Source organism: Protopterus annectens, chromosome 11.part0 (assembly GCF_019279795.1).
Source record: "Protopterus annectens isolate FY-2018-M chromosome 11.part0, PAN1.0, whole genome shotgun sequence".
Classification (NCBI taxonomy): Eukaryota; Metazoa; Chordata; order Ceratodontiformes; family Protopteridae; genus Protopterus; species Protopterus annectens.
Window position 1 is genome coordinate 265,709,632 of NC_056745.1, and position 21,950 is coordinate 265,731,581.

Consider the following 21,950-nt stretch of genomic DNA (forward strand, 5'->3'; position numbering starts at 1 on the left):
AGTCAGAGTAATCTTGGCTTTCCCAGCGGAAATGCTCCCTGTGTGTGCAAGCTTTCACCAAAAGAAAGGTCTTCTGGAGGGGAAGCAGAGGGAATGGACTCCTCTGCATCAGAATCCTCATGGGTAGACAAGGACAAATCCGGGTAATCAGAAGAAACAGAAATATCAGAATCCTGATCAGTAGAATCAGAAGGAAAATCAGTTCTAGGTCTCATAGAGGGGGAAGGCTGGCTTCCCCTAATTAAAGTAACAAGGTCTTCAGCCATTCTAAGCATTTGTTTTTCAGGCATATGGGCCTGACCATGCAGTTTGGACGTCGTTTTTTTAGGCGTGAGTCGAGTTTTAGGCCTGGATGAAGAAGATGGTGTTGGTTTAAAATGCAAGTCTGTAGGCCTGAATATATCCTCGGAAGCCGCTGCCTGCATAGCGGCTCCGGACCCATCCAAGTTAGAGACATCTGTAGGTTCCATAGGTCGAAGAAGCATCTCGCGGCATACCGGATTCCGAATGGGTCTCAGTAGAGACCTGCGAATCTGAAGTAGTGAGTATCAGGGGCTGCGAAAGCACATCACTGAGTACCGGCGAACTGGCGACTAGCTTAACAGAAGCATCATCGGCAGTTTTGGACCTATGCGGTCTGTCTCTGCCTTTATCCTTACGTTTTTTCGGAATATCAGTAGTCTGATGGCTTACCGAAGTCATTTCTGGACAGTTATACAGAGTACCAAAATAATTTGGTGCAAAAATAGATAGACGACGAATAGTTCAATGGTTGAATAAGGCACAAAACTGACAGCGAGGAACGTTGTGGTCTGGGCCTACGCAAGGAATGCAGTACAAATGAAAATCTTTGAGGTATTTGCTTTCCACAGGTAAGACAATTACTTTTACTGACATCGGTTAAGAGCAAGAAAAAGGATCCCCAACGGGGTACTTAGCTTTTTTGAATACTTTGGTTCTGAAACTCGAAAACAAAAATTTACGAAGTCAGCCGACTAGCACTTGCGAATTGCTTCTGCTTTGGGCACCGCGCCAGAAAGACTGATGTAATGGCGTCGGCTGCATGTTTTATACCCCCTGACGACCTGATGTCATGGAAGAAGTGACAGCATCCTACACAGGAATCCAAGACTCTGATATTCAGGCCGACTGAGGGCTACCTGCAAGCAGATAAACCAAATGTAATGTCTGCAACAGTGAAACACGAAGAACATCTGTCACTGCACTGAGAGACCCTTGCAGAATCAAGTGCAATTGACAACTCATAATGGAAAAGAGACTTCCTGCTGCAGGCAGAGGGGAAGAGATTTATACAGGAGGATCTATTTATTTCAGTAAGCAGTAAATCAACTGTTACTAGTAATAAAACAAACCAAAATAAGTATGGAGTTTCTGCTACTTGCACCCAGAAAAATAATGAAACTATTAAAATAAATGAATAGATCTTCCTACTGCAGGCAGATGGGAAGAAATTTATATACAAGTCCCTTCCCTTCCATTATGACGTGTCAATTGCACTTGATTCTGCAAGGGTCTCTCAGTGCAGTGAGAATTTTAACACCTTTGCAATAGTCTGCGTGTGTGTGTGTGTGTGTGTGTGTGGGGGGGGGACTACAAAAGAAAACCCTGAACAAAGGCCTGCAATTTAGCTACATTTCTGGCTGTAGCTGGATAACTTCTCAGTACAGTGTAAAACAAGCTCTGAGCTAATCATAAACGAGGGTGATTAGAGACAAAAAAGAAGCAGTCCTTTTACAGAAGGTATGGAAGATGACAGTAACTCACACAAATCCCCATTATATGTCAGTGGCATGGGAATTTACAGTTACTTTCTTATGTATGGCATGAGTCATACAAAGCATTATGCGAAAGAGAAGGGGTTGAGGAAGAACAAGATCACATTGACAAGTCAAGCCCCATTGGTAGCTTTGTTGTGGAAAACAGGCTAAAATAATAAAACACTTAAGAGAGTGATTTTGAGGTGTTAAAATAGGTCAGGAGGAAACAGAGTAAAAAAAAAAAAAAAAAAAAAACAGATTTTTTTTTTTTTAGTTCTAGAGGGGAGTTTTCCTTTAATGGAAAATGGTTGAAGTCAGACAGAAGCAACATGTGATTCTTCAACCCAATTGCTATTGTGCTGGTGCAAACACAAGAGTACATGTGGTGAGAGAGTTAATAAGGCAAAAGGCAGAACTGCTATATACATTGCCTACTTGGCACACAAAGACAAACTACTGAGCAATCATGCAAAGAGACCCACTAATAAAAAGTGGAACTTGAAATCTCATCTAGCATCACTGAAATAAACCTACTCCTCCTGTGATAAACAAGGACCTCACATTTGATGTAAATACAAATACATTATACATATGCATACATGTGCACACACACACTAAAAAGTGTACACACCCCTGTTAAAATGCCAGGTTTTTGGGATATAAAAAAAATGAGATCACAATAAATCATTTTAAAATGTTTCCCACCTTTAATGTTACCTATAACCTGTATAATTCAATTGAAATCAAACAAATCTGTTAGGGGAATAAACAAAAAAAAAAAAAAAAATACAATAAGCAGGTTGCATAAGTGTGCACACCCTTAAACTAATACTTCGTTGAAGCACCTTTTGATTTAATTACAATGTTCAGCCTTCTTGGGTAGGAGTCTATCAGCATGGCACATCTTGACTTGGCAATATTTGCCCACTCTTCCTTGCAAAAGCGCTCCAAATCTGTCAGATTGAGAGGCCATCTCTTGTGCACAGCCCTCTTCAGGTCACCCCACAGATTTTCTATTGGATTTAGGTCTGGGCTCTGGCTGGGCCATTCCAAAACTTTTCTTCTGGTGAGGCCATTCTTTTGTTGATTTGGATGTATGTTTGGGGTCATTGTCATGTTGAAAGGTGAAATTCCTCAATCTTCAGCTTTCTAGCAGACGTCCGAAGGTTTTGGGCCAAAAGTGACTGGTACTTGGAACTGTTCATAATTCCCTCCACCTTGCCCAAAGCCCCAGTTCCAGCTGAAGAAAAGAAACCCCAAAGCATGATACTGCCACCACCATGATTTACCGTGGGGATGGTGTTATTTTGTTGATGCGAAGTGTTGCTTTTGCGCCCAACGTACCTTTAAGAATTGTGGCCGAAAAGTTCAACCTTGGTTTCATCAGACCGCAACACATTTTCCCACATGGTTTTGGGAGACTACGTATTGTTTTGTAAATTTTAGCTGGGCCTGGATGTTTTTCTGTGCAAGAAAAGGCTTCCGTCTTGCAACCCTATCCCATAGCCTAGAGATATGGAGAATACGGGAGACTGTTGTCACATGTAGTACACAACCAGTAATTGCCAGAAATTCCTGCAGCCCTTTCAGTGTTGTTTTAAGTCTCTTGGCAGCCTCCCTGACCAGTTTTCGTCTGGCCTTTTCATCAATTTTGGAGGGACGTCCAATTGTTTGCAATGTCATTGTTGTCCCATATTTTCTCCACTCTTTAATGACTGTCTTCACTGTGTTCCATGGTCTATCCAATGCTGTGGAAATTTTTTGTACCGTTCTCCTGATTGATACCTTTCAACAATGAGATCCCTTTGATGCTTTGGAAGCAGTCTGCGAACCATGGCTTTTGCTGTAGCAGGCAACTGAATAAATGCAGGAAAATCCTACTAGGACAGCTGAACTTTAGTTGGGGTTAATCAGAGTCTCTTCAACTGATGGCAGGTGTGTACCCAAGAAGACTGAATGCTGTAAATCAAAAGGTGCTTCAACAAAGTATTAGTTTAAGGGTGTGCACACCGATGCAACCAGCTTATTGTATGTTTTTTTTTTATATTTATAACCCCTAACAGATTGGTTTGTTTTTCAATTGAATTCTACAGGTTATAGGTCACATTAAAGGTAGGAAAAGATTTGAAATATCACAAAAACCTGGCATTTTAACAGGGGTGTGGTACACCTTTTATATCTGCTGTAAATACCATGGACAAAAAAAAAAAAGCCTAACCCAACCCTGTCATTAAAAGATATTCCACATTCGATAAACATAACCACTGCTGCTCCCTAAAGACAGACAGACAGCACAGAAGACCAGAATAAAATAAACAGCAAAGGCAGTTCCCTCAGCAACTGTAAAGCATAACAGCCTCTATTGTTGTTCTTTGCTGCTCTGAATGGGATGACATGTACGGTCATTTTCGGGAACTTTAACGTCACAGTTTACTTTTAGTAAGGTACACCCCCATCATTTATACATTAAATTATAGCAGGAGTACAGTGTAATACATTGAGGCCACTTATAGATTAATGGATTTGTGTTATTTATATATATCTATAACTATACATCTATAACCTATATTTTATATATATCTATAGATCCAGCTCCATACATACATACACATATATATATATATGTATATCTATATTCCTCTATACATATATATATATATATATATATAAAAATATAAATATATATATAAAATATAAATATATATATATAAAATATAAATATACATATAAAAAATATAAATATATATATAAAAATATAAATATATATATAACAATATATATATATAAAAATATAAATACATACATATACATATATATATATATATATATATATATATATACATACACACACACACACACACATATATATATATATATATATATATATATATATATATATATATATATATATACATATACATATACACATATACATATACATATATATATATATATATATATATATACACACACATACATACATATATAAATAAATAACTGTACTGAACTATATAAACCACTTGAACAACCGTCAAAACGAACCACATAGACCAAAGACTATTACCTCCTTGGACTGGAACCCATGTCTGTTTATTTTAGCAGCATATATTCTCAAACACAGATATTCATCAATAAAACACACTGGATAGCAGCATTAATTCTCCATAAATATAAGAACAGTGGAAAGTGTGAAATAGCAAAACAGTCTTGTAAAAACAACACACAGCAACAAAATATCCTCTAACTTTACAGAACTGTTCTGGTGGCTACCACTCTCCAAAAAGTCAGCCAGCATACTGAGAAATATTTCAATTCTGCACTTCTCAGGCCAGGGCAACAATGCCATTTTACAGGTTTACTGCATTACATTTTTCCCTGAGCTGTACAGGTCAAAGTATGTGAAGGCATCAGTTTAATGACAAATTAATTTCTTATTTCTGACCTTATTGAACTCATGCAAGACCTCAGAACTGCTCAAAATACGAAGTGTGTTGCTCTAAAAGTTGTTTGTTAAACTGCTTTTATAACTTTGAATGCTTTAAACATTTTTTTTACAGTTGATTAGTCAGTGACGTAGCCGCATGAAAGTTATGAGTTCAAATTAAAAATGTAATGCCATGGTTGAGTGTTGAGAACTCTTAAGCTGACACACACAATCTTTATACTTTTCCAATCAGTTTGAAATTGTAAGCTGTAAGCTGTAGGTATGTTAACACTTTAGTGAGGTGGTGACTGACAAAGGCATAGTCAAACTCTGAACGGTTTACTACCGCTTTTCCCTAGGGCATACTCTGCTCCAAAATTGCCACTCGTGTATAAGGCAGAGGAGTACCTTCACAGTTATACCAAAGCAAAACCCTAAACAAAGAGAGGATACTTTAGAAACTGGTCCATGCTTGGAAACATACCCCAGAAAAAGAGTATGCAAGACCCAACTCCAGGTGCTTCCTCTCAACAGTTTTCTATGAACAGGAGACTGGGCATCTGTTCCTGGAAGCAAAGGTAAGACCTAGAGGGGGAAAAAAAAACAAAAAAAGTAAAACAGTTACACAAATTCTTAGAAGCTGTGAAAAGAAAGCTGCATTAGCCAAGAAGGAAAGTTCTAAAACCAAACACATGAAATGCAATAAGGTTATACACACATTCGTTCTTTAACGCAGTGTGTAAAACTTTATTGGAACAGCACTAGGTAAAATAATAAAATAAATTAAATAAATTACATAAAAAGGCCATACAACCAATCAGCTGATACATCCATATTAAACAATCCATTAAATGCAAATCATGTCCACCTGTGACCTCGCCTGGGTGGACACCTGACCTACCAAAGTATATATACTCATCCAATTGCTCAAGCATCCATCCAACTCTGCTGCCTCAATCCCTTTACTGAATTTGATCCAACAGCCTCTCAGAAAAACACAAGAAAGTATGTGCATCTACTGCTAAACCTTAAACTACTGTTAGGTTTCAGTATACTCCCAACTAGGAAAGCCAGCAGCCTACACTCCCCTTCTTTCTGTCTCCCCAGTGTTCCCCCTCACCAAATTCCCTGAGTACTTATTTTTCTGATAACTTCTCAACAATTGTTATTAATTGATACCTATTAGCCCTTACTAGCTCCCTTCCCGCTCCAGTCCCGCTTAGTCCAGAGATTCCCCTGCTGGGCTAGGTGCACTTCAGCATTTGTTCTCTCCCCTCTAATATAGACTTCTATTGAACTCTCTTCTTGCTTTATCTCTATCTTCCAACTTTCCTTAAACTCTCTCTCTCTCCCTCTTAAAACTTAGTGCTCACTCCCCCTTCTACTCCAGCTTCCCTCCACTTACCATTGCCACTTACCCTTCTGCTGACAATCGCTCCACTGATAGGTTCTCGATCTCCTCTTGCCCTCCTGGGTTGTGTATCCCGCTCCGTTCGCCCTGCGGGCTCACTCCGCTCCCCTACCCTGCCCCCATATCCCACCCGCCCCCAACACCTCTACCTATATCCCTCCTAAACCACACCCACTGCCAATCCACACTAATCAACCTCCAATACTGCAGTAACACCCATCTCCTTTTCCCACCCAAATCGAAATACTTTCTCCTCCCCAAGATATCTCCCCCAGCCAATAGGTTACCACTTCTACCTCCAACACATACACAAAAACCACACCCTCTCTAATCCCTACATAACCCTCCTCTCTCTTACTAATTCTAGGTATTTATCAGCTTCTCTATATATAATAGTCTCTTATTTACATATATAACTCTCAACAATATTACACCTCTTAATACCCTATCTCAACATGCTCCCAAAACCCTCACTCATCTCCTTTTCACTTCTACTACTTCATCTAACCTATCTTCATTACCTCACACAACTCACTACTTCCTACCACTCACAATCCTTCCATGTAACTATCTTAACTCCCCTCACCCACACTCACATTTGCATATCTCTCCCCATCTTTATCCTATCAATAACCTTCCAGTTTTCCCATACAAACTATTCACACCTCAAAAACACTCCATCCCCACAACAACCAATAAATGTCTCAGAATCATAATAGATCCCAATCCTTTCAGTAAGCTGTTCAACTACCTCTCTGACCCAATCTTTCATCTGACCATCAGTATATTATCAGGTGATATTCATCCCAACCCAGGTCCCCCCACCACAACTACCATAAACAAGTCCATATTCCTTACTTCATTAAACTCCCAAAGTATAGTTAAAGTCCCACACCTCCATGCCTGGCTCATGCATAACAAACCTGACATCCTATCAGTTTCTGAAACCTGGTTAAAACCTCATATAAAAGACTCTGAAATAACTCCACCTAACTATTCTACTATCAGAAAAGACAGAGCCCATAAAAAAGGTGGAGGAGTAGCTCTCATTTACTCATCCTCCCTATTAGTCACTCCCTACACCAAACCTATTCCACACTTTAATAACGCTGAACTTCTCCTAACTTTACTTCAAGTTAACAAACACAAACGCATTTGTCTAGCTTCCCTCTACATCCCCCCAGGAGACAATATTTCTACACTTGAAGACATCCTCTCCTGGCTCTCCAACAACATTAGCAACAAAACTATTATCTTAGGAGACATGAATATTAACTGGGCCACCATTCAGTCTCCAACAAACTCTCTCAACATCAACCTCTACAATTTTTCTCAACTAATAAACTCCATAACACAGCCCTCAAAAAATCTTTCCACTGGTAGTATTCTAGATTGGATTCTAGTCTCCCATCCCCACTATTTCCCTGATAGTGGCACTCTTCCAGATTCCCCTCAGTGACCACTTACCCATCTTTACTCACCGTCTCCCCTCAAACCTACATTGCACCCATAATTACATTACTACCCATAACCAAAAAAACTTTAACCCAACAACCTTTTCAAACTCCCTTAAGTCAATAAACTGGAATTGTCTAAAAACATCATCTCTAGATAACGCAGTTCACCACTTTAACTCAACATTCTTAAAAATACTCGACTCCCATGCTCCCTTAAGAACAAAGTGAATAAAGATCAATTCCACGCCATGGCTGACCAAAAATACACTAGCATCTATGCGGCACAGAGATAAAGTCTGGGCACACTACCAGAAAAATAGAACCCCATTACTTCATAACGAATATAAAACACTTCGAAATAAAGTTAAAAACTCATCATCTCTGATCGTCAAAACTACTTTTCGAAACTCCAAAACAATAATAAAACAAATCCTCAGAAATTCTGGAAAGGTATTTCTACCCTTCTTAACCCCAGCAAATCAGATACCCCTTCCCCAGACCCAAATATTCGAGATTCAGATTTGGCTACCCAATATTTTTTTTCATTGAATCTATTTCTAAATTAACCTCTTCATTCTCTACCACCACCACATTCTCCAACACACCCCCACTCTCCACTATCAACACTCTACCCTGCACTACTACACGTCCCTCATTCCCATCAACTAACTCTATACTATCTACCTCTTCTCCATCTCAAACTTTCTCGTCATCTTCACTACCCACTAACACCCACTTTTCCCACACTCCTCTATTCTCACTAAAACCAATTCCCACTTCTGCTATAATGAAACTCCTTAGGAAACTAAAGCCATGTACAAACGCTCCTGATAACATCCCTTCTTACTTTCTCAGTATAGCTGCTGATGCAATTGCCTACCCCATTAGCATTTTAATTAATCGCTCTATACATGAATGTATAGTACCTCAAATCTGGACACATGCCTTTATCATACCCTTACATAAAGGTGGCAACAATAACAATGTAACCAATTTCTGCCCAATCGCTATCCTGTCGCCCAATCGCTATCCTGTCTCCCATTTCTAAACTCTTAGAAAAGTGTGTCCAACTTCAACTCCTACCACATCTCTTAGATAATAACCTTCTAACTCACTCACAACATGGATTCAGACCAAATCATAGCACCATGACAGCCCTCCTCTCCTTCCTTGAAACTGTAAACAAAGCCCGTGACTCTGGCCAAATTGTATCTACCCTACTTCTTGACCTCCTTGACCTCTCCAAGGCATTTGACACCATCTCACATAGCCTGCTTTTAACTAAACTTTCTGAACTTAACCTAGGTCCTTCCTCTTTGACTTGGTTCTCCAGCTACATATCCAATAGATATAAAGCAGTAAAAAGGAAGAAAGCCACCTCCTCATTTCTTAATAGCCCTACCGGAGTTCCACAAGTCTCCATACTGGGTCCCCTTCTCTTCAATATATTTATAAATGATTTCCACAAATCTATCCCATTCCCAAATATCATCCAGTATGCAGATGATTCAACTATTAGCTGCTCTGCCTCATCGATTCCCACACTTCTAAATCTTACACAAGATGCCTTTTCAACCACTGAGCAATGGATGAAAGATAATCACCTAGCTCTCAATGCTTCTAAAACCAAATTAATGGTATTTACCCCCCACTAAAGCCACTCCTTTCAATATGAATACATTCTCCATCATGAGTCAAAATAACACATATCTGGAACTGGTGACAGACACCAAGTTACTTGGGGTCCAAATTGATAACCAACTAAAATTCAACTCCCACATACAACTAAATATCAAAAAACCCCACCAAAAACTAGGTATGCTCTACCGACAAAATCATTACCTTACACCGGCAACTAAAATCACTCTTTCTACTTCCTTTCTCATCCCCTCCCTTCTCTATGGAGCTCCACTCCTAACTAATCTACAGTCCTCTGTAAAGAAACAACTCTCCTCCTGCTACAACAAAATTGCCAAGTTCGCTACTAAACATAGGTCATCAACCCACCACTGTCTCTCTCTCCAAAAACTAAAATGGCTAGAGCTACCTAATCATCTAACCTACACACAATTAACTCTCGCCCACAAACTCATTCTCAACCCCTCCCTTTGTCCCTCACTTTCTTCTGCCTTTAAAATGCATCTGCCAAATAGATTTTGATTATGAGATCTTAATACTCTATTAGAAGTACATAAACCAATTCATCCCCCTGGAAAAAACCTACTATCCTACGGCCCAGTACGCCTCTGGAACTCCCTTCCACCTTCCATTCGCACAATCCCTAACCATTTGATTTTCAAAAGATCTCTTCATTCGCACCTAGCATCCCAGTGGGAATGCTCATGCTCCCACTCGACATAATTAACTCTGGCTACCTCATCTTCCATCCTTCCCCTGCTTCTCCAGTAATTCTTCCTTTTTTCCCCTAACACTCACACTCTGTTTCCTATGTAATTTGCAAAAAATGTACTACTCTGATATAATGTACTAGACTGCACTTCTTAAGTTTATGCATCATAATATGAATTTACTTCCAGTATTACTTTGTAATGTTACTTTGTTAGTCTGTATCATCTATATGATCCATCATAAGTATGCAGAATTTCTAATGTATGCTGAACTTTTTTATAATTATTTGCTTGAACTTTTTGCATTGTATAACTATCATTAATAACCTACTGTATTGAGATTGTTATGGAGCTTTTCTCCCCAGGACTCCATTGAAAACGGGTTCATTTTGGCCCAATGGACTATCCTGGTAAACCAACTGCAAATAAATAAAATAAATAAATAAAAAACACTTCCAATAATAAAAATAAATCCAACATTAAAACATTTAAAACATTTAATACCTTCTCGCTTTTAGAATGTATTTTATGTTAACGTGTTCACTTAAACCAGCTGTTTTATCAGTGGCTAAAGCCAGCTGCCATTTCACTTATTTTGTTTATAAGAAATTGCTGAAATCACCTATGCTCAGACTAATGTTGACGTGATCCAAAGAAAAAAAAAAACTTCTTAAAGTCATGATAATATCATGAATGCTTTGCCAAAACATTACTGTTGTAATTATTAATGGCCAGTATATGTTCATTAATTCTCTGTGGTAAGTTACAGTTTTAAATCAGCAATGACATTTTGAGTACAGTTCAAAAATGAAGCATGCTATATTATCATCAACGTATAAAAAAAAAAAAAAAAATATACTCTGCAACACAAAATACAGCTTATGCATGTTCTTTGTAGAAAGATTCATCTGAGTAATTCTAGAACCAGAATCTTATGCCTCAAAGTGATGAAACTAAGAAAACGGCCCATATGAAAGAAGGCTCAATACAAACACATTCCAGTGTAATAAACATGTTCCTAAACTTACATTAATGTAAAAATCTTCTGAGGAGACTGTACAAATAACATATATGATAGAATAAAAATACTGAAACTTGGTAATAAACCAAACTGCACTTTTAGTAAGAAACATCTAGTAAGCACTTTTGTCTTCTAACAAACAAGACTTCATCAGACTGAATTTAAAATAACACCATCATTCACTTAAATGCTAAAACTCCACATCACATAGCCATACAAATTTAATGTTTTAACCCCTTCCTTTTCAAATAAGCTACAAAAATCTTCTCTGCTGTTTATCCCTGGAGGATAGCAGGCATTCAACCTGCCATGTATATTCCAACCATCCAAGTTCTTCATCTGCATTAAACTTTGCTTCATAATCAGTAATAGCTCCCAATACCACAAATTTGAAATCAATTGTGCAATCACCCGTTTTGCCATGTTTACCTAAAGCATTGTTATCATTGCCAGTCTCCACAGCTCTTTTGTGTTCATACATTCTCTTAAATAATTCCCTGCAGGTACGACCTACATACAATGCATCTGTAACAATTCTAACAAGCAGTCCCAACTGACTAGATCAAAAACCTTTTCTGTATACAAGCTTGGCAATAAGGTCCATGTATTCTTCTTGCATCCACATTATCAATAAGGCTCTATTATTAAATGTGCGACAGCAAGTAACCAAACAGCCATTCTTTTTGATACTACAGCCATGAAGATCTGATACAAGATGACAAAATGGGTCTCCACCCTTCTTTAGTAAAACTACTAAATTGCATTCTCCCATTTCTGAGAGCAATCATATTTTAGATAAATGCTGGAAGCTCTGCAATAGCAGAGTGAAAGCACGCTCAACTGAATTGTTTCGTCTTGGTTGTACCTTTCAAAAAATTTACATTTGGATTAAACCTTTTTACACCTTGGTTTCTGCTTCCACTTCTGCCTGGATTTGTCTTTTTGGTCTAGTTCCTTTTTGGCTTTTACAAGAGTACCCAATTACACAGAGTAAAATCAATACTAATACAAATGGTAGTGTTTGAGCAAGGCTTTCAGGAGTGGCCACAGTGTCACCAAATCAATATAATGTACTCTCTCAAATGTTACAATATTTGCTAAAAGAAGTCCAGCCACAAAAAAGTTTAAATATATTTAATAATACATAATAAAAGAACACGATAATACTAAAATTTAGAAACTCCAGAGTTTCAATCATAGGAAATACTACAAATAACACAGATGGAAAGGTTCACACAAGTGCAGAAAAGCAATACGTAACTAATCGCAAGATGACATGGCTGAGTGGTCTTCCTTCTTTGGAGGAGTAGAAAGCCGTTTCGCTTCAATGTACACTGGGCTGGCTCAAAATTCTGATTAAACATAATCGGAAAGCTCTTGGTGCCATCCAACTTCAGATAGCAGAGGTACAGGAGGCTTTACTTAAAGATCTTTCCAGCGAGATGTTTAACTCTACCATGAAGGACATTAAAGGTGAACTAGTTAAAGTAGAAAATGAAGTCATTGAATGAAAAAAGAAAAAGCTGGATAGAGATGTTAATGACTTGAATAATAATCTAGTTTACTCTTGGCAACGAAAACATAAAAATGGTAAGTTCCAAGATAAAAATGCGGAAGCGAGATCTCGCAGTGCACGTGACTCTTCAGTCTCAACTGATACGGTTGCCAGTAAAAAAAAAAAGTGTTTCATTCGAAAGAGTGGATCTGGTCAATGAATTGGAGGTACCGACTGAAACGGAACAGCAGAACAGAGGGAATTTTTGAGAAAACAACAAACACAAGGGTAGAGCAAAGGGAAGCAACAGAAAATATTGAACTTTTGACTGTATCCGATGAAACTTTTTCCTTTTCTAGTTTGGGACTCTTTACTACTGAAAATGTAAGTGTTACAGATTTGCGTATAGTAAATCTTAGTGATTTGACCATTACACCAATGATGCAAAAAGTGTTAATGAAAGGTAGTAAATTTGTCCCTACTAAATTTCCTGCACTTGCTGATGTTTTGCTGGATGTTAAGCGCTTCTGTCGAAAGTTACATTTAAAGGCTTTTTTTTAGTAGTCAAAGTATTTCTAATGATATGGCTTTGAATGGAAATGTCAGTTTGGATGAATCTCTCCTAGAGCTTTCTATATATGATTATGAGAGTCTTGAAAATGAAGTTGTTAATGTGGATTCTGCTGATTCTGATGAAAGCAGTTTTTTTTTATTGGTTATGGGAAACTTTGTGTACCTATGTTGCCTAGTAAAAGTAAATTTAACCCACCTAAAAAATATTTTTCTTTAGATGTCTTTGAAAACGCATTGTGTAAAAAAGTTGAATTTGAATATGCTGAATTTATGAAACAATATAAAAAGTTTAATTTTGAAAAATCAGAATGGTTAGCTATTAAGTGCCACTGATATTATGTGTTCTCCTAGGCTGACAAAAGGGGGAAATTGGGTGATTACGGGGAAGTCACATTATTACAAAATGGTTTTTGATCTTTTATCTGCCGAATGTACGTATACAGAGTTATCTTATAATCCAGTCTCTGATTTCAATGAAGCCCTTCTAGAACTACTAGAAAGGGGTGAGATACTGGGATTTTTCATCTCAGAAAGACGTGAAGAATTTGTATATAACTTCCCCTAGAGACACATTTTTTTATGCACTTCCTAAGATTCATAAAAACATCTTAGATCCTCCTCCTGGTTGACCAACTGTTTCGAGTTGTGGCTGCTTTTTGAACATGTTGGGGTTTTGTTGGATAGTCTTTTGAAGAAAGAGTTGGGAAATGTTATTTCACATATTTACAATATGAACAATCTTTGTAAATTAGTGAAAAATTTGGAATGGGGTGAAGATGTTTACTGGGCTACAGTTGACATTAAGGCTCTGTATACGACCATTAAGACTTGTTGGGGCTTAGAAGCAGTTGGTAAAATTTTAGCGGCAGGACCACATTCATCCTTCCTGATATTGCTGCTTGAATTTGCTCTTAACCATAATTACTTCCTATGCGACAATTTTTCTACAGAAAGAAGGTACAGCAATGGGGGCGAATTTTCACCCCCACTTATGCCATTCTGTTTAGGTCTTACTTTGAAACTACATTTATGTACACTCTAGAATTTTTTCATAAATCAGTCATCCTATATCGTAGATATATAGATGATCTGATTGTTGTATGTAAAGGTAACACTCTTGAATTTGGTAGATTTATTCATTTATTAAATCAAAATAGGTTTGGATTGGAATTTACAGTTGATGTTAACATGAATGTTATACAATTTTTGGATACAGAGTTGTACATAGACATCTATAATAAAGTTCAGTATAGACCCTTTAGGAAAAAGATGACCACAAATAACTTTGCATGCTAGCAGTGCACACCCACCTCATCTCCTTGAGGCACTTCCATTTGGAGAGTTAAAGCGTATTTCTGAACATAACTCTGAGAACTATCTTTTGGAACAAGAATTCTGTGATGTTAAGGCAAGACTTGTTGCTCGTGGGTATTCTGAGACTTTTATTGATAGAGGTAAAAGCAAGTTAAAAAAAAGAATACTGGTTAAGATGATGTTAAATATGCTCGAAGATCTTGTAGATCTGTGATGAGCCATCATGGTGATTGACTACGACCAAAATATCTTTTGTAACTAAATTTTCACCTTTCTCTGAAGTTTTGAAAAGGGTGGTGGATAATGTATGACCTATTGTCTGTTTTAATGATGAAGTAGGCCATTTGTTCCCTAAGAAAGTGACCTTTTCATATGGTAGTTTCCCAAATTTGAAAGAATTACTTAGTCTGACATATAACATCGGTTCTAGGGGGAAAAATGTGGGTATGTTTAGGTGTGGGAAGTGCAAAGTATGTTCGAAAGTGAAGAATATGTCAGGTAGTGTGGTAAATGGTGTGAAGTATGTGGCTACAGACAGATTTAAATTGCCTATCCTGTGGGGTAAAATACACTGTGGCTTGTGGTTGTACACCCCCAAGATGGTATATTGGTCAAACTAGACGTAAAGTGAAAACACGTACTCTTGAGCACTTGGGGATGTTAGGAACTGCAGGTTGGACAATCCTATTTCTGACCATTTTCACGAAGTTCATGGGGAGTCACTGAATCTCTTTTTCTGCGTTTTGGCTAAACCTGACTGTGGAAGTGGTGGTAATTATGTTCAAAAGTTATTACATTTGGAAAGCAGATTTATACTGAATTTTGGTACACTTGCTCCCAGGGGCATGAACTTAGAAATGAATTTGAGTTTATAAAGTTGAATGTATGGAAATGTAATGTATCATGGTTCTTTAATTGTGTAATTGATGTACTTATAAAAAAAGCACTGCTGTATGTTGTGAATTCATTCCTGTGAAGGACTGTATAGCCGAGGTAACAGAAAACATTAAATTACAGCAGCTCTCAGCTCCAGCGTGTGGTTGTTCTTTATTGATACTGCTTTTATAGCTTTTGAATATGGTCTTCCTTCTTGTCAGGTTTCACAAACAGACTGCCCTGAAACTTCTGTCTCGTCTAGTATTAAAACATCATTTCAGTACTGGATTACAAAATGACATCAAATACATCTAGTTATCAGACTTCTGTTTCTCACACTACCCTCTTTACTAGAAAATGAACCAGAATCTAGCATGTGTCATAATATACACACACACACACACACACACACACACACACACACACACACACACACAGCTTTGCTGAAATGTGTTACAGCATCTGGAAGCTATAAAACCATTTCAAAACTTAATTTCCACCCTTCCAGGATAGCAGTTAATTCTCCCCAAGGACAATACAGTAGGATTCCTAGTCCTGGTTTTCACAGAAATTTCGTCTCTGGCTGTAACGAGAACTGTAAAATACAATTTTTATGGCCTAAACCAGGTAATTTAATTTCAGACTATTTTTCAAAGTACTGACATAACCTCTCTTCCAGTATCCTCTGTTACAATACATTCATTTCAATACTTACAATCAGTCTGACATACAGCTGTATTTCTTTTCTGTCTAGCAGAACTCACTCCTGGTACATTTTTAACACAAGCAGCTTTACAAATCATTTTGATATACAAATGAAATACAATTCTTTACAAAACCTCCAGCTAGTTACGCTGGAATATGTTACACATCCACTACCCTACTTCTCCTGGCATAGCTTGCAATACCTCACATCATCACATCTCTCCATTTGAAGACTCAAGCTAGTTTTTCAAGTGACCCTTGAGAAACATGGCTTGAGGGACATAAGCCTGTCTGGGAACACATTAACCCATATCCCGTCTTAAGAACCCATATGCGTATGCATTGCTGACCCCACTACAGTACTTAATAACTTGGCATTTTGCTGGTTGACTCGATGTAGCCATAGATTCCCCCCCAGAATCCTCCTGCCACCCACCGAAATACTCAGCACCAGGGCTTCCCTATCATGGCAAGGCTTAACATGCTAAGGTGGTACAATCTGTGCCCCTGCCTTCTGCCTAGCAGGTTTACCATATAGTTAATATCACTGACCTTCCTTACTACTTTGAAGGGGTCCCTCCCAAGATACCTGCAGCTTACTGTGTCCGACAGGAATGAGAAGCATAACCTGCTGTCCCACAGCATACCCTCTGTCTCAAGCATTCCTGTCATACTGGACCTTGTCCTGCTGTTGGGCTCCTGCCATGTTCTCCTGGGCCAAGCCCATGAGATCCCCAAGCCTTGTCCTGAGGTTTAGGATACTGCCACCACAGACTCCTTGTGGGATTCACACACAACCTCCCACTCATCACAAATCAAATCTAAATGGGCCCCTCACCCTAGGCCCATACAGCAACTAATAGGGTGAAAAACCTGTGGATTCCTGGGGTACTTCTGTAAGCAAACAGCAGACGGGGCAAATATTTGTCCCACTCTCTCTTACACTGGTCTGCAAATGCCCGTAGCACGGTCTTTAGTGCAGAGTTTAACTTCTCCAAAAAAATTAGTCTGAGAGTGGTAGGAGGTGGTCTTTAGGTGCTTCACCTCACAGCGCTCTCACAGACAAGCCAGCAGTTCTGACATGAAATTGGCACCTCTGTCAGTCAGCATTTATCTTGGGAAACCTACCCTACTGAAAATCTCTAACAAAGCATTTGCCACCTTCTCCACCTCAATGGTGGACAGAGCCACCACCTCAGAGTATCTTGTAGCATAATCTACCACCACCAGGATATACTTCTTTCCTATGTAACTTATCCATAGCTACCCTCTGAAACAGCTCCTCAAATCAGAGGCAAAAGTATCAAAGGAGCTTTAACCTTGTCTCCTGCCTTACCTACCTTTTGGCACTGCTCACAGGTCCTGCAGTACCATATTATAACCCTTGCAATCCCAAACCAATAAAAGTTCTGCATAATATATTATGTCTCTTGGTATGCTTTATGCCCATATGACCTGCAAAAGGAATGTCATGGGCTATGGCTAGAACTGTCAGACATTACACTCTGGGCACTACTAACTGCTATATTACCTTACCCTCTATCCCTCTCTCTGGGGTCCACTCTCTATACAGTAACCCTTTGTTCCAGTAAACAGACCCTGCTTTTCCTTGAGGATCAGGTGCCTCCCTAGTTACCTCCCTCAAGCCTCTTAGTGTAGGGTCCGAGAGCTGAGCCATTCTCAACTCTAACTTTGTGACCCTTCACAGCTCCCCTTCCACAGAAAGTCTGGTATCCTCTGACAGCAGTGCCTCACAGTCAGCCTGGGTATTACCACTCACCTCTGCCCTTGTAGTCAGTCTGTCTAAGGGAGAATCAGTACCTACCAGCAGCTGTGGCTCACCTTCAGGTTCACTGCTACAGGGTAGTACCCTCCCTGAAATAGGCACCTCACCAGCTGTGGCTTCAGGTGTGGGATCTGTCCGAAATCACCCTCAGGCTACCAGCCCCTCATGCCCATCTCCAAGCCTGACTGCACGTAACTGCATACACACAAGGTAATGCATTATCAAAATCATTTCCTATCTAGACATCTGCAGGCATATCTTCAAACACATCTATTTGCTTGCTTCCTTTTCCACCCTCCCAGTCAAAGTGAACCCTGGCCAAAGGCATTTGGAATGGGGTCCCTCCTAAAGCACTGACTGGAGTGGACTGCCCAAACAAGTACTGCTCCTCTTTAACCACTACAGGCTTCACAATGTCAGAAGCGGTCTCTCTCTCACAGCAGTGAGCCATTTTCCATTCACTAAGATGGGATTTAAACTCCAGTGATAGTCTGGCACTCCTGTTGTCCCCAGACAACTTACCACTGGCATACTGATATTCCCACTAGCTGGCTCCACCATCTTTTGTTCCCCACCTTGCTTCCATGGACATCTGTATGCTACATGGCTCCCACTGGTTACACAAAGCATCTATCCCTTGATTCTGGCTGTGTACCTGAACTAATTGCTTCCCCTGTTACTGGTGTACAGTGTTGGGGTGCTTTAGGCACCCATCATGGGTTCCCTTATATCCACGTGCAGCACTGGGTATCCCCTTCTTGTGCAGTGATGCCCTGCTTGGTAAGTAGAGATCTCCTTTTTCCCCAGCTCATCTGCAGAGTTACACTCCCAGTCTGCCAACCGGATTCTCATGTCTGCAGGCAAAGGCTATGGGCTTGTTCCCTCAAAAAAAGGTCTGCCAGCCAGCCTTTCAAAAGTGGTGACCTGACACCCACACACCCTCCTATGAAAATCAGTGCTTAACTCAGCAATATAAATCACATACACTTTCATCTGCCTTGCGTCTATGCTTACGAATTTGTAAGCTTCAAGTATGAACTTAAAATATTCCAATAAAAACATTGTTTAACTTTATCATAGTTTAAACACTCAATATTTGACAATTTAGAAACGGAAGTTACAGCTTTTCCATACAGTAAGGGGGTCAGAAACTGTACCCAGAGTTCTTACTCAACATATTTACATACTCTTTCAAATATATGAATAAAACTAATCAAAATTAATCACCCTCTGTAAACTGTGGAAAACATTTATTGACCTTATTGCTTCTGGGGTTCAGTTACTCCTTTCTGCATTACCTCCAGGACCCTGAAAAAACGTCAGCATCTCCCTCTCATGTGGCTGCTGTTTCTCATTTTGTTCAGCCTCCAATGTCGCAGTCTCTCTGCTTATTCTAGTTCCAAACATTTAGTTTAAGTCGCTAACTCTAGACGGATTTTTAAGTCCTCTGTGGAAAGGGTGAACTGCCCTGTTTCTGAGGACTGCAAATCCCCATCACCAGACTGGTTATCCTCCTGGTTGTTAGTCCGTGACACACCTACAATTAAAGGTTGAAATAAGTTCCTCATTAGTCAGGCTGGCATGCTCCAGTCCTTTGACTTTGCACACCCTGGCCAACTGGTTCTTGGTCAGCTTGCTATAATCCTCTGTTGACATCTTTGCCGGTTTTCCCTGACTAAATTAAACTAACAAAAATAAATGAAACTGCTGTGAAAAGGAAACTGTGTGTTTACCTTGTGGCTGCTGAGAGTACACACACCTTCAGTGACAACTGCCTACAGGCTACAGATGTTAAATTAATATCCCACCACTGCTCACTTATATGTGACGTCCCTCCTCTGGACCAGTAATCAAGCAGCCTCAATCCTCAACACTGACACTGGTGAGGGATGTTCTCTTGAAACAAAAACAGAAATGGTATTTTCAAAAGCAGCTCTCTGCACCAACCACAATTTCCCTTAAGAGCACACAAGGAGCACACTCAGTCCTAGGGCTGGGTTTCCCACTCTCTCTGCCCCAAATAAGACTCCCCACTGATGTAGAGTTGAGTCCTCAGCACAGTGTTCTAAGCCAAGTCCGCCACCACCCTCTCTGGGAAACTAGTGCTCCGGTGTCCCTGCTCCAAGTAACTGACACACACACACACACACACACACACACACACACACACCCCTGGGTAAAGCTGGCACAGACTTATCAACTATGCCCCCTCGGACCAGAACACTCCAAACCCAGCTACTCTAACGCTTTTACAAGTGTACCCAATCATACTGAGTGAAATCAATACTAATACAAATGGCAGTGTTTGACCACTGCAGCAAGGCTTTCAGTAGCAGTCACAATGTCACCAAATAAATACAAGTACTCTCAATATTCTCTAAAAGACCAGCCACAATGAAAAGTTTAATAATAAAAGACATTGAAAATACTAAATATCTATTTACAATAAACACGAGTTTCAAATCACAAAAATATTAAAAATAGCACAGATGGAAAGGTTCACACAGATACAGAAAAATAAATACTTAACCAATCTCACTATATTTTCACAACTGATCTAAAGAATTACTGTTCCCTACTTCACTTAGTAGAGCAAGGCAACACTGTGAAACAAACTGCCTTGAAACTTCCGTCTCATCTAGTTATTAGAACATCATTTCAGTGCTGGATTACAGAATATCACATAGATCTAGTCAACGGACTTCTGTTTCCCACACTACTCCCTTTACTAGAAAGTGAACCAGAATTTAGCACGTGTGTCATAACACAAACGCACAGAGCTTTGCTAACATGTATTACAGCATCTGGAAGCTATAAAAACATTTGAAAATCTTCCACCTTTCCAGGGTAGCAATTAGTTCACCCTTAAGGACGAGTAGGACTCTTAGCCTTGGTTTTCACAGACATATTGTCTTTGGCTGTAATCAGAAGAGTAAGATACAATCTTTATGGCCTAAACCAGGCAATTAAATTTCAGATTTTTCAAAGTTAGCTGAACTGACATTAACATCTTCTCTTTCAGTATCCTCTGTTACAACATATTCATTTCAACAGTTATTGCTGCAGTCTGACATACAGGTAGGTGCATTTATTTTCTTTTCAGCAGGACCCACTGCTGGTACATTTTAACACAAGCAACTTTACAAATTCATTTTGAACACAAGCACCTGTAGAAATCAAGTTTGATATGCAAATGACCTACAATTCTTTACAAAACTCCAGATAGCTATGCTAGCATGTATGTTACAAATCCACTGCCCTACTTCTCCTGGCAGAGCTGACAATACCTCAGATCATCACATTAGTAAAAAGTAGTTACTGTGGTGCTGGCAAGTTTGAAGTCTGTAGAAACTCAAGCAGAGCAAAAAAAAAAAAAACATATAAAATGTAGTTATACACGTCTACCTCAATCCACCAAAATTATGTTTCTCCGAAACAATAATTTCACAAGTCCGTTTTTCCAAAAGTGCATTTATCTGAAAAAAAAAACACATTTATGCCTGACCCCCCCACCCCGCTACTTATATATTCTAAATCAGAGATTGCACTACAGTGAGGAAAGGGAATATTCCCTTAGCCCCACTGTGACAGGATCTCCAGCCACTACCTGGCTTGCTGTTTGTTGAATCAGTTTTCCATGAAAGTGCATTTTTGGATAAATGCACTTTCGGACAGACTCGTGAAATTACATTTTGGAGAAATGTAATTTTGGTAGGTCGAGGTAGACCCATTTATACACACACACATATGCATGCATGCATA

The 21,950-nt window shown here is 39.2% G+C and overlaps 1 protein-coding gene across 5 annotated transcripts in view; it reads right to left on the reverse strand.

Moving 5' to 3' along the window:
- Nucleotides 1–21,950, reverse strand: part of FGFR1OP2 (FGFR1 oncogene partner 2) — a 196,595-nt gene that overhangs the window by 132,838 nt on the left and 41,807 nt on the right. For 3 of the 5 annotated variants that reach the window (XM_044087732.1, XM_044087730.1, XM_044087731.1), the window contains exon 2: nt 5,687–5,787. The exons of the other annotated variants lie outside the window; for them this stretch is intronic. The gene's annotated coding sequence lies outside the window, so the exon portion shown is untranslated. The remainder of the gene's footprint in view (nt 1–5,686; nt 5,788–21,950) is intronic. 5 annotated transcript variants of the gene reach the window in all.